Here is a 13,123-nt window from a genome sequence, read left to right on the forward strand (position 1 = left end):
GTGCCAACGGCTCTGATGCTCATGTCTCCTCAGATACTGGCAGTTCTCTTCAGGACTTCACATTGCTAGGGTCTCAAGCTATGCAACTGGGGTGTGTGAGCCGCTTAGCAAAGTTCAGATTTTAGAGTTCCCCCAGCTGCTACTGGTGACCCTAAAGATTCTTCTTCTGCAATTAAAAAAAATTTGAGATATAATTCACATGCCTTAAAATTCACCCTTTCAAAGTGTAGAATTCAGTGGTTTTTAGTATATTCACAGAGTTTGTGCAACCATCACCACCACCTAATTCTAGAACATGTTCATTACCTCAAAAGGAAACCCCATATCCACCAGCAGTCACTCCCCATTCTCCCCTCCCCCAGCCCCGGCACCCACGAATCTATTTTCCATCTCTGTGGACTTGCCTGGTCTAGACATTTCATTGCGATTGTTTTTTTTTTTTATTTAATTTTTTATTTATTATTTATTTATTATTTTTATTTTTTTTGGCTGTGTTGGGTCTTCGTTTCTGTGTGAGGGCTTTCTCCAGTTGCGGCGAGTGGGGGCCACTCTTCATCGCGGTGCGCGGGCCTCTCACTATCGCGGCCTCTCTTGTTGCGGAGCAGAGGCTCCAGACGCTCAGGCTCAGTAGTTGTGGCTCACGGGCCCAGTTGCTCCGTGGCATGTGGGATCCTCCCAGACCAGGGCTCGAACCCGTGTCCCCCGCATTGGCAGGCAGATTCTCACCCACTGCGCCACAAGGGAAGCCCCCATTGCGATTGTTTTTATATCTTCACTTGAGCTTCTCACTGGGTAAGCCTAGTACAATGTGTGGTTTTTTTTCCCACACCACCAAGCAATTCTCAGACACCAGCCGGGCGTCCTACAACTCCACTCAATTCTGACACTACCTACCTAAGAGATAGAATCAGATCCCACAGGTTAAGGGCTCAGTCCTACAAATCTGAACAACAGAGCAAGGAGTCTGAACTTAATTCTGCAGGCAGCAGGGAGCCCTATATGCTTCTGGAAGAGAAGCATGACAGGGCCTTTGAGAGGATAATTGAAAGTGTATTCAAAAGGGGCCAAGGAAGACCTAGTGCACTGGTGGTAGCATGCACTTCCTTCACCCCCCAGCCTGTTTAAGGCGGGTCCAGCCAGGGAGCCTGATGGGGGTCCAAGGGACACAAGTCGTCATCTCTGTCCACCCCTGCTCAGGAGGAAGATGGTGGCTCTCTGGGTGTCCCCCCCACCCCCCGCCACTCATTCCAGCTGTAAAGGGACCATACGGAAGGCAACAGGATGTGAGTTCCCAGTCAACCCTTTGCTCCATTTTAAACCCTCTTCCTGGCACCTAGGGGATGAGTAGCTAAGCCTGTGTAAACTTAACCTACAAAATTATCTGATATAGGCTCCTAACAGTCAGAGGGATCTTTATGAAACATGAATCCGATCTTGTCAATCCTCTGCTGAAAACCCTCCGGTGGATTCCCACTGTGATGCCAATGAAAGTTAAATTGCCTTAGATCTCCGCCCACTTTCCAACCTCATCTCCTGCCACTCTTCTCACCATGCACCGGCCTACTGGCCTCTTTTCAGTTCCTCACGTCTACTGAGTTCTTTTTTTTTTAAACATCTTTATTGGAATATAATTGCTTTACAATAGTGTGTTAGTTTCTACTTTATAACAAAGTGAATCAGTTATACATATACATATGTTCCCATATCTCGTCCCTCTTGCATCTCCCTCCCTCCCACCCTCCCTATCCCACCCCTCTAGGTGGTCACAAAGCACCGAGCTGATCTCCCTGTGCTATGCGGTTGCTTCCCACTAGCTATCTTCCAGACCTTTGCCCTTGCTGTTCCTTCTGCCTAAATAGCTCTTCTTCCAGCTTCTCCAGGGCTGACTCATCCCTATCTTAAAGGGCTCACGTTAAATGTCACCTTCTCAGAAAGGCCTTTTCTGTACACCCTATTTAAAGTGGCCCCCCCAGCTAATTACGTGGAGTCACATTTTACAGAAGTTAGATTCTAAAGGCAGTATTTAAGGCAAGAAACACACTGTCAAAGCTGTCACTGAAAATCCCTGAGAAAGCTATCATACTGGAGGCAGTACATCATTCCTCTCTTTGTGTTCCTCTAACACACCAGGCACATTTCCTTATAACCCCAAATAGCTCCATGATCTTTCTCCCTCACACCTTCAGATCTTTGCTCACATGTTACCTTCTCAGTGAGGCCTTCCTGACCACACTCTTTAAAACTGTGATACTCCCACCCCAGTATCCCATGATCCCCTCCGTAGCCTCACCTTTTACTCCTGCACCCCACAGCTCATCATCTGACATGCATTTTACTTAGAATTAGGCTCTTAAGGGCAGAGGTGTGTTTGTTTACTGCCGTGTTCCTAGTGCCTAAAGCACTGCCCACAAACAAATATTCAACAAATAAGTTGAATGAATCTTTCAAGTCTCAGCTGGGGTATCTCCCTTTTCTCTTACTCTCTGCCTGGATATTGCACCTCTGTGCTTCCACAGCGTGCTGCATTTACCCATATTAAAGAACTGTTGATCGCAATGTATTGTAATCTTTCTACTCGTCTCCCCGCAAATCTGTTAATTCCACAAAGAGAGGGAATATTTCTCCTACTTGCCAATGTCATCTGGAGCCTGGGTTTGTGCTTAGCACAGAGTAAGTGCTTAGTGTCTTTTGAATAAACTAGTCTTGGAGGATGGCGGGGGGGGGGGTTACCCCTGAACCTCGAGGCAGGGGTATCTGGCCCCTTCTCCTCAGCTCCTGAACGGCAGCCTAGATCCTGCGAAGGGCAGGCCACTAACTGGAACGGGCTGGGGTCGCTGCAGGCTTCCAGGGTTGCACCCAGGAGGAGCGCGGGTCCACATACTAGTGAGCCTTAGGTGGGGAGGCATACAGGATGTCTCAAAAGCTCTTCCTGCTCTTCCACTCAGCTGGGTGACCGTGAGGTAGGACTGCCATACAAAATATGGGAAGCCCAGTTAAATCTGAATTCAGAAAACGACGGCTACTTTTTCAGTAAACGTATGACCCATAACTATTAGGGGTATCCTTATACTAAAACACTGTTGTTCCCCTGAACTTCAACTTTAACTGGGCGTCCTGCATTTTAGCTGCTAAATCCGGCAACCCTACCCTGCAAGTCCCTGTCTCTCTCTGGGTTCGTTTTCCCCATCTGTGCAATGCGGGTATTCCTGTGACACTTGCCTCAGGGCCTCCTCAGGCGGAGCAAACCACCCCAAGGCCGTTCCTCCGCTAAAAGGAGTCGTGTGCGAAGCGCGCTGGTCTCGGGAGAGGTTCTCGCTGGGTGAATATGAACAAGCCCCGGTCTCCAGGAGCTCACTTGTCTCATCTGAGCCTCCGAGCCTAACCGGAGTGGAAACGATGCCCTTAATCACCTCCTAGCGTAACCTTACACGCTCGGCTTTCAGCCGCTTCAACTACCCGTCACACCCCCGAGTCCCGGCGGACGCGGATTTCCGGCGGCGTGACGTCACTTCCGTGTCAGAGAGCCTCCCAGGCTTCGAGGCCCGTCTTCTGGCGCCCTCTGCTTGAGCGGAGGAGGACTTCACCGAACAGCGAGAAGAGACAGCCGAGTCCGTTGGCTGAAGGACGGACAGACGCCGTCCGCAGCCTTCACCAGGGGAAAATCGAACCTTCGCCGAGGGCGGGCCCCCACGAGCAAGGGGTCCCGTTGGCACACAGGAGGCAGGCAAGGGGGCGACCGTGCCCCTGCCCGGCTAGAAAGGCCCTCAGTAACACCGGAACTGGGCTTCTGCCCACCCGGTACTTCCGCTTCCCCTTACAAAGTAGGAGCATCCCTGAGTAACGGGACCAGAGAGCTGTATCGATCTTGGGAGGCTCGTCCCCAGTGTCTTCCCCACTCATCCATTTCATTCCCTACAGGAGACACCCGATGAATTCACGCAGAAAATCATGGGCTTTGGAAGAATTCCTGACTTTCAGGCTAAGGTGTTTTACGTTTTAAAATAATAAAGAGTACTCACTGTGTGCCATGCCCTGCCCTCGCTCTTGACTCGCACTTTTTCGTTTAATCCGCACTAACCTGTGAAGTGGATTTTATGACACAGACTCCGACTCCTCAGTGCCTGTGTTGGAATCCTGGCTCTGCCAGTTATTACCTGTGTTTTCTGTGCCACAGTTTCTGCATCTGTAAAATGGAATAATATACCTACCGCATATCCTAATTCTAAGGATTAAATAAATTAACATATTTAAAATGCTCAGAATAGCAGCTGATCTGTGGTCACCATAGGAGCCACTTAGGTTATTTCCATTTATAAATTAGGAAACTGAGGCTTAGATATGACGTAACTTGTCTAGAATAGATAGTAACTAGTGGAGGCAGGTTGGGAAGCATCTCTGCCTACTCTGGAAGAACCTCTCAGTCATACTCACCCAGCCCTCTTCCTATGGAAGCCTGTGGGGACCAGAATTGCCTTTAGAGCAGCACATGTATTTATTTAGTAGGACACTATTACCAAATGACTGCTCTCTGGGCATTTAATAATGCCAATTAAGATGGTGAGGTTCTATAACTTGTCCTATACATCTCCATTGAAGATGGTGAGGCTGCAAGATCCATCTCCTGCTAAATTTCATTGATATAAAAATCAGCAGAAACGAACTTCTGAACATGTCGACTTTGAGATCCAAGTGGAGATAATTATAATTTGGTGTGCTAAGTGGTGTGTTAGTGGAAAGCACAGGGTGCCAAGGGAAGTCTGATTAGGGATAGACATAACTGCCTGCTAGAAGTTAGGATGGACTTGGCAGAAGCAATGGATGGAAGCAGAAACCTTGATGGGTGAGTAGGAGTTGGCCAGGTAGAAAAGTCTGGGGAGGTTGAGGGAAGCATTCCAAACCAGGGAAGTGGTGTGTAAAGGGATAGAAGTGCGATAATTCAGAGCTCTTTCTTAGGAACTGGAGTACAGGATGGAAGATGAGAATGAAATAGTGATTGAGGAATATTATGAAGGGTTATGTCCCAGTATCAGCAAGTTAACAGAAGTTTCTGAGAAAGGGAGAGAAGAGATCAGCTTTGCACTTTAGGTGGCTCACTAGGAGGCAGTGATGAGGTTGTGGTAGGCAGGCTCTAAGATGTCCCCAGTGATCCCAAACAATAGTGTTCACATACTGATATGATTCTCTCTCCTTGAGTATGGACTGGGCTTATTGATTCCATTCTAATGAATAGAATATGTTAGAAGTGATGGGTTACCATTTCTGAGATGAGATTACAGAAAGACCGTAACTTCTGTCTTTGACACCCTCTCTTTCTTGCTCACGTGCTCTTAGGGAAGACATCTGCCATGTTGCAGGCTGCCCTATGGAGAGGTTTAGGTGTCCAGGAACTGATGTTTCTGTCCACTAGCAAGGACTTGAGGACTTCTAATAGCCACATAAGTGAGCTTGGAGGTAGATCCTCCTCCAGGTGAGCGTTGGCATGACTGTAGCCCTGGCCAACACTTGGTGGCAGCCATGTGAGAGACCCTGAGCCAGAGGCACCCCTAAGCCATGCCCAGATTTCTGACCCACAGAAACTTTGAGATAATAAATATTTGTGGTTTTAAGTTTTAACAAAAATTTAAGGTAATTTTAATGCAGCAATAGTTAACTAGATAATAGAGAGGGATTAGAAGCAAAGAGAAAGCAGGGGGGGATTAGGAGGGGACACTTGTTCTAGGTCAGGGAAGAGATGATGAGAATCTGGATTGGGGCAGCAGCTCTGTGGGTAAAGAGCAGGGAACGGATTTGAGATAGGTCTGGAAACAAAGGAAAGACATTTGGCAATGGAGTTGGATGTGGGAATGAGGGAGGAGGCGGAGGAGAGAACAACACCAGTGTTTGGTAAAACGGGGGGTGGTGTTAGCTAGAGTTGCCAGCATGCAGGCCACTGGGGATGAGTTTAAAAAGTAGCTCCTTGAGATTTCTGGCAACAACAAGATAGATCAGCAAGCAGACTCTAGGTTGGACAAAGAGAACAGTCACTGTGGTCTGGGGAAAAAGTACTGCAGAAAAATAGAATCAAGGGAGTAAGAACTGGAAGGAACTCTCTTCCCTGAATTAGGTTTTCTTGTCAAAGTGTATGGTAGGGCTTCCCTGGTGGCGCAGTGGTTAAGAATCCACCTGCTAATGCAGGGGACACGGGTTCGAGCCCTGGTCCGGGAAGATCCCACATTAAAAAAAAAAAAAAGTGTATGGTATATTACTCTCCCCTTCATCTGGTCATTCATTCAGCAAATATGTATTAAGTGCCTTCTCTGCGCCAGGCACTATCCCAGGCACTGGGGATGTAAAAGTGAGCACAAGAGTCTCTGCCTTCATGGCATTCCTATCTTCATTGCAGGAAGAGAAACAATAAGATTTTTGGCTTCTGGTTCTTACTCTCTCCTACATTGCTTCTGTCTTCATCTTTGACGATTTCAATATACACAGAGATGATCCTTCCAACATTGTTCTCTCAGTTTCTTGCTTCAGAGATCTTGTCCTCTCTCTACCTCAGGCACTCATTCCATGGTCATACCCTAGACCTTATCATGAATCTAATGCTCTAAACAATACCGCATGTCTTTCCAATTATTCTCCCTCCTGTTCTGACCCCATCAATCCTTCCATGCCAGGAAGTGAAATCTATTAATCCTACATTTTGCATTATCTCTCTCCCTGTTAATGTCCTCTCCTCCAGTTATATCAGTCAGGATAGGCTAGGTGCTGCTGCAGCAACAAATACTCCCAACATTTCAGGCTTATATTTAAGGCTTACATTTTAAGCTTTAATACAACGAAGAAAGATTTATTTCTTGCTTGCACAACTTGAACATCGTGGGTCAACAGAAGGCTCTGCTTTTCGTAGTCAGAAACCCAGGGTGACGGAAAAGCCACCATCTCAAATAATGTTGGTCACTATGGGAGAAGGAAAAGAGAACTCTGGAGAGTCATGTTGGCAATTAACTGCTCCATCAAGAATCTGTAATCTGATTGGCCAGAACCAGTCACATGGCCATACCTAGCCTCAAGTGGACTGGAAAGTGCATTTCTACCCAAAGTCCAGAAGCAAGGGGTGGGATTGGAGAACTGGAATATTTGTGAATAGCACTTAGAGTTTCCCATGCTGGCTGAAATTCCATGGTTAATCTTTATCATCACTCCCTTGCATTCACCCTCTACTTCCTTGCCTCTTTTTCATTTGTTGTATGTGTACTCTCTTAGCAAAACCACAACTCTGGTTAAGTATAACTTTCCACCTTCACCCATGCAGCTGAAAGCTCCTCTTAGAGTTGCCAGCAACTTCTCAGGACAGGACCTCCAGCTTACCCTAGATTGGGCCAATATTCCTGTCTTTCATACTTCAGGATTGGAGGTGAGGTGTGGACAAGAGCATTCACAGAAGACTTCATTGAGGGAGGAAAGAAACTTTTGTGAATTGATCTCCTACTGTGGACCACTGTGTATGCATAACTACCCTGGACTATGCCTTGAAGATTGGGGAGGATTTGCCTCTTTGGTCACCAGAGAGGAAAGGGGGAAGATATGTGGGATGGAGTGATGGGGAGGAGATACACAAAGATGTGCAGGTGGGAAGTAGATTTAGTGTGTAGGGGCAGCAATGATGATGAGGCATGTTGCTCCTGCCTCCTAAGCCTCTCTTGAGTTCAACTGTGTCTTAATATTCCTGCTGCTGCTGCCAAAGTCTACCATCATAATCTTTACCTCTCCTCTCTCTTCAACTCCTCCTAGCCGATCTCCCTAACTCTAGCCTCAATTCCTGTCCAGTCCATTCTTTAAGTGGAAGTTAGAGTGACCTTCCTAAAATTATCTATCTATCTATCTATCTATATCTATCTATCTATCTATATCTTATCATGTTACTTCCTGGCTTGAATCTCTTCAGGGGATGCCCACTGCTTTCAGAATGAAGCCAGGATTTCTTAGCAGGTCCTTTGCTGCCTTGAAGGTCCTAATCTGTGCTGTCCATTATGTTAGCCACCAGCCTCATGTGGCTATGGAGCACTCAGAATGTGGCTAGTCTGATTTGAGATGTGCCATAAATGTAAAATACACCCCAGATTTCAAAGGTGTAGTTCAAAGAGAAGAATGTAAAACATCTCATTAGCAATTTTAAAATATTGACTACATACTGAAATGATAATATTTGCCTATATTGGGTGAAATAAAATATTATTAAAATTAATTTCACTAATTTCTTTTTACCTTTTAAAATGTAGCTACTAGAAAATGTAAAAGTACATATGTGGCTCATATTATACATATAGTGGACCATGCTGACTGTATACCCCACCAGTTTCATCTCTCTGCACTATGTTAATTTTAGTTAAAGTTTTTTCATTAAAATGAACAGAAACTGACTTTGAAAGAAATGAAAATTAAAAGTTTGGGGAATTGATTGCAAGGGGCTTCAGAATCAAAGGGATTATTGATGAGTGGGTCTGGAAAGGAGCAGGGCAGCTCTAAGGGCCTCAGCAGCAGAGGTTCACAGACATTGATGTAACTCAGCTCCATTTCTGGGTCTCATATTCCACATTTCAAATTCCTAGGAAGAGAGAATCTGATTAGATCAGTTTAAATCAGGTGTGTCTACTCCTGGATCAATCCACTGTGGCTGAGGAAAGAAGGACTCATTGTGAGCTGCCTACTGCACAGTTCCCACCCTCAACCCTCCAGCTACTATGTTCCTAAAAGGTAGTATAAGCACTCTAACCTCTAGGAGTCAGCAAGCTTTTTCTGTCAAGGGCCAGATAGTAAATGCTTTATGCTTTGTGAGCCATAGCATCTCTTTGACAACTATTCCACTCTGCTGTGTAGAGCGAAAGCAGTCAGAGACAATACATAAGTGAATGGACATGACTATATCTCAATAGAACTTTATTTATAAAGCTAGAAAGTGGTCCATAGTTTGCCAACACCTTACCTTGTACTTTCTGTTCCCTCTGCCGGTACTATCCTTTCCCACCTTCCTTCCAGCAAGCTCCTAGTCATCCTTCAGTTCTCGGTTTAGATGCCACTTCTTGGAAACTTTCCTTAACCCTCCTCCCCTGGCTAGTTAGTGGTCTCTTCTTTATGCTCCCCCAGACTCCTGTACCCCATCCAAGCGCTTCTCATACTCTGTCGTCATTGTTCTGTTACGGCCACTAGATTACTAGCCTGGGTCTCATTTGTTGTTATAAACCCAGCACCTGGCATGCCCGGCACATGGTACACACCTGAGTATCACTGGATGAATGGAAGAAGCCGTGAACCTGTGGCTGGCAGACAGAGCAGATATCCTGAGATCTTAGGGCAGTGGTGAGAATTCTGGGCTTTTGTATTAGCTGCATGAAACCCATTTCCTCACTTTGTTGCTCCTCTGAATCCCAGGGCTCAGGCGGTAGACAAGGAGAGAGGAGGCTCCAGGCCGGGCAGGGGTCCAGGGATCTGGCTATTTCCATGCCATCCAAGCCTTGCCTGTCAGGGGCCTAAGGGCTGTGTTCCCCCTAAGAACCATGTAACAAGCTGAAACACCATGACCTCAGGAAAGCACTGGTGATGTGAGTGTTTAAAAATATGAGAAGTGGAAAGTTCTAAGGACTGCAAGCCTTGGATAATATGATAAGCCACACCCCAACTGGGGTGAAACCAGGAGTGCTCTCATCCAGTCCTTGGAGGAGGACTTCCTGCTCCTTGGTCAGGTTCCCTGTGGAGGCCCCACGAGGCAGGGGGCATCGCAGGGAAGTAGGGGGGCAGCGTGTGGCCAAGGGTCTTGGCCTTGGTCTCATAGTCACCGAAGGCCACAGTTACAGGGGCTGCAGAATGGGCTTCCTCGCCCTGAGAGGTTGATGAGTAATTTCCAGCAGAACCTGGACAAGGGCACAGGAGACTATGAGGTCCCACACGTGGTTGTGGCCTCTGTGAGGCTTCATCCAGCTCAGCACATCATCCCCTGTTGCCTCAAGAGAGTAAGGAGAGTTTCTCCTCTTAAGGGAGACAAAGAATAAAGCTGAAATAGAACCTCCCTGTCCTTATGGTCCTTGAGTGACTTACCTGGGCCCCTTATGTGGATGGCAGGCTGGGGTGGGTGACCCGAGACCACCGACGGCAGGTCTTCCATAAGATGCAGCTTATGACCAGCAGAGTGGACGAGGAGAGCAGGGTTGGGATGATGATCACCGCAGCCTGCAAGCCACCCACATCTGGCCGAAGGGATGGAGGCATCAGGGCAGTGGTAGTAGACTGCTCCCCAGGGGCAGGCTGTGCCCCTGCCCTCAGTAGCTGTGACCCACACAATACTGGGCTCCTAGGTCTGGAGGAGGCATGGTACAGAGCAAGAACAGGCTTGGAGGCAAAGATTGAGTGACCTTGGACAAGCAGCCAAAAGTACTTTTCCCCCAGTGTTTGGCACTTGTTGCTTGGTACATGTTTGTGGACTAAAAGGGAGAGAAGTGATGCTAATAACACCAGGTGCTTTATATACCTTGACTTATACAGGTTGGCAAGATGCTATTCCCATTTACCAGATGGAGAAGGTGAGATGCAGGGGCTGCCCCTTTGCCTCATATTCAACCCTTAACTACATGACCTCATTTCCGGACTCCTATCCCTAGCACATGCTGTTCCCTCTTCCTGGAACACTTTCTCCAGCTGTTACTCATGCTGCAGGTTTCAGCTTCTGTGGCACCTCCTGCAGCAGGCCCCTCTTCTCTGAGTTCCTGCACCTCCCCTATTGTTCTAGCCCAGCCCTCCGCACGTGTGCTGTGACTGCCTGGCCACTGCTGGCTCTTTGCTGGAGACCTGAGATGCACCTGTCCTTGCTCATCTCAGTGCTAGCACATCGTAGGCACTCAGTAGGGATTTGTTAGGTAAGTGACTGAATGGGAGAGTGAGGGAGTGGAGAGGACAGTGGGACTCTCTAGGAGGAGAGTGGGGATGGGGCTCCTCTGGCCCAGCCCTCCCCCCACCCACAGGTAATGCTACCTTTTCTCCTTCGGGACCTGCCCAAAGTCAACACTTCCCTGGAGCTGGGGGAGGGTGGACCCAGGCTGGGCTGAACAAACACGGCCTTCCCCACCTGACTGCCCCACCCCCAGTCAGTTCTGGGCATTTGGCTCCAGTCCAAGGACTGTTTCTGGTTCACCAGCTTCCCTCTGTGAAAACTGGTCAGTGCTATGTAGGAGGTGAGGGTGGGCTGGGAGGCACAAAGCCTGGATTCACCTAGCTCTGCCATGAACATGCTGTGTGACCTTGAGGAATTCACCTCCTCTCTCTGGCCTCAGTTTCCTCAACTGTAGCTAGGGAAGAATGATCCCTGCACACATCACAGTGGTATGGGTATGGGAGGATAATAACAAGTGTGGGTTTGGGAGTCACACAGCCCTGGGTTCAAATCTGAGCTTTACCACTTAATTGGAAAATCATCTTAACTCTCTGGACTTAGTGTTCTCATCTGTAAAATGGGAATAAAATGGTACCTCCTCTCAGGCGTGTTGTGAGGATTAAACGAGATGACAGCTAATAACATGCATTCTGTTAATGATCCCTCAAGGCCTGGCGTACAATTAGATTTAACAAATCATAAGGGTGTTCAGGGGCTTGGAGAGAAAAGAGAGCATTTGGAAACATGGGTTCGAATTGGGTTACAGAATTTCAGAGCTGGGAATGTGCCTTAGGAACCTTGTGGCATGTCGGTGAGGAGACTGAGACCCACCCCTAAACTTCCCGCAGAGTGGAGAAGCGTCTTGTGCAAGATAACACTTAATTCCACACTATTTGGCTGGTAAATTCCTGGGGCAGAGCATGGGCTGGGGTTGGGAAATTGGGTATTTGCTTTGGAAAACTTTCAAGTGGCTCAGCTCCTTCCCCCATCCTCCCCCCACCTCCATCTGCCCCTGTTCCTCCCCCAATCTGGTCAGTATGAGGGAAAGCTGGCCGAAGAGCTGGCTGAAGTGCAACGGCAAGTGGCACTCCTCCCCTCACCCCCCACTTGATTCCAGAGGCCCTTCTCCACCTCAAGGTCAGGATCACCCAAGTCCCCTACCCCCCAGGATTGGAGGAGCCCAGGGTCCAGGAAAGCAGCTGAGGAAAGGGCAAGGCAGGTATCTACTTACTGCACCGGTGGGCAGCAGTGGAGAAGTTACAGGGGGGCTCTGAGCCCATCAGTGAGGTGTTGGGGCCTTCGCTCAGGAGGGGTGGAGGCAGCAGGTGCTCAAGGCCTTCCTGGGCCTTCCCTTCCTAAAAGTAGGGACAGGCCAAGGTTACACCCTGGAGCAACAGGTTCTGGCCCACTGTTGTAGCAGGTTCCCTACTCAGAATGGGGCTTAGGAAGAGCAGGCTTCTAGGGGGGCCCTCAAGGTCAAACAACCTTACTGTATTAAACTGATGTTGTAGAAGACTATTTAACAGCATGGGAAAAAAATTCAGTGGAGAAAAAAATAGGCTATGGAACAATAGGAGAGTGTGTTCGATTTTGGTAAATAATACTCACATGGAAAAAAAACCTGTAGACCTTATCACCCAAACGCTAGCAGTGGTTATCTCTGAACAGGGGTTGATGGGTAATATTTACTCTGTGTGTCTTGACTGTATTTTCCAAATTTTCTATGATGAACATGTTATAAGAAAAAAACACTTACTTAGGAAAGCAACACATTTAAAATGAGCAAGCCTTTTGACCAACAAATTCTATTTGTAGGAATTTACAGAACTCATAGGAAATAAAGAATGAACATAGTTTTGTAAAAGAAAATTCTGTTTTTGTTTATGCATAAGGAAGAATGCCTGGAAGGACCTGCACCAAACTGTTAATAGCTGTTGACTCCTGGGAGTGGGAGGAGGGGACTTTCTGTTTTATGGTCTTACGTCTATTTGAATTTTTTTGCAATAAGCAGAAGTTATTTTATAATTGAAAAAAAAAAAAAAAGACAAACAATCAAACAATGTCCCTAGTCTTTGCCGGCTCTTCCTGGTTCTCTCTGTGCACAATATGGCTGGGAGTGGTCAGTGTGCTCACCCTGGGCATCTTTAGCGAGGAGCCATCCCTGGTCTCTAAGCTCCCTCCCAACTTGGAGACGGAGTGCTTTTCATGATTCCAGCTTGG

Source organism: Eschrichtius robustus, chromosome 3 (assembly GCF_028021215.1).
Source record: "Eschrichtius robustus isolate mEscRob2 chromosome 3, mEscRob2.pri, whole genome shotgun sequence".
Lineage (NCBI taxonomy): Eukaryota > Metazoa > Chordata > Mammalia > Artiodactyla > Eschrichtiidae > Eschrichtius > Eschrichtius robustus.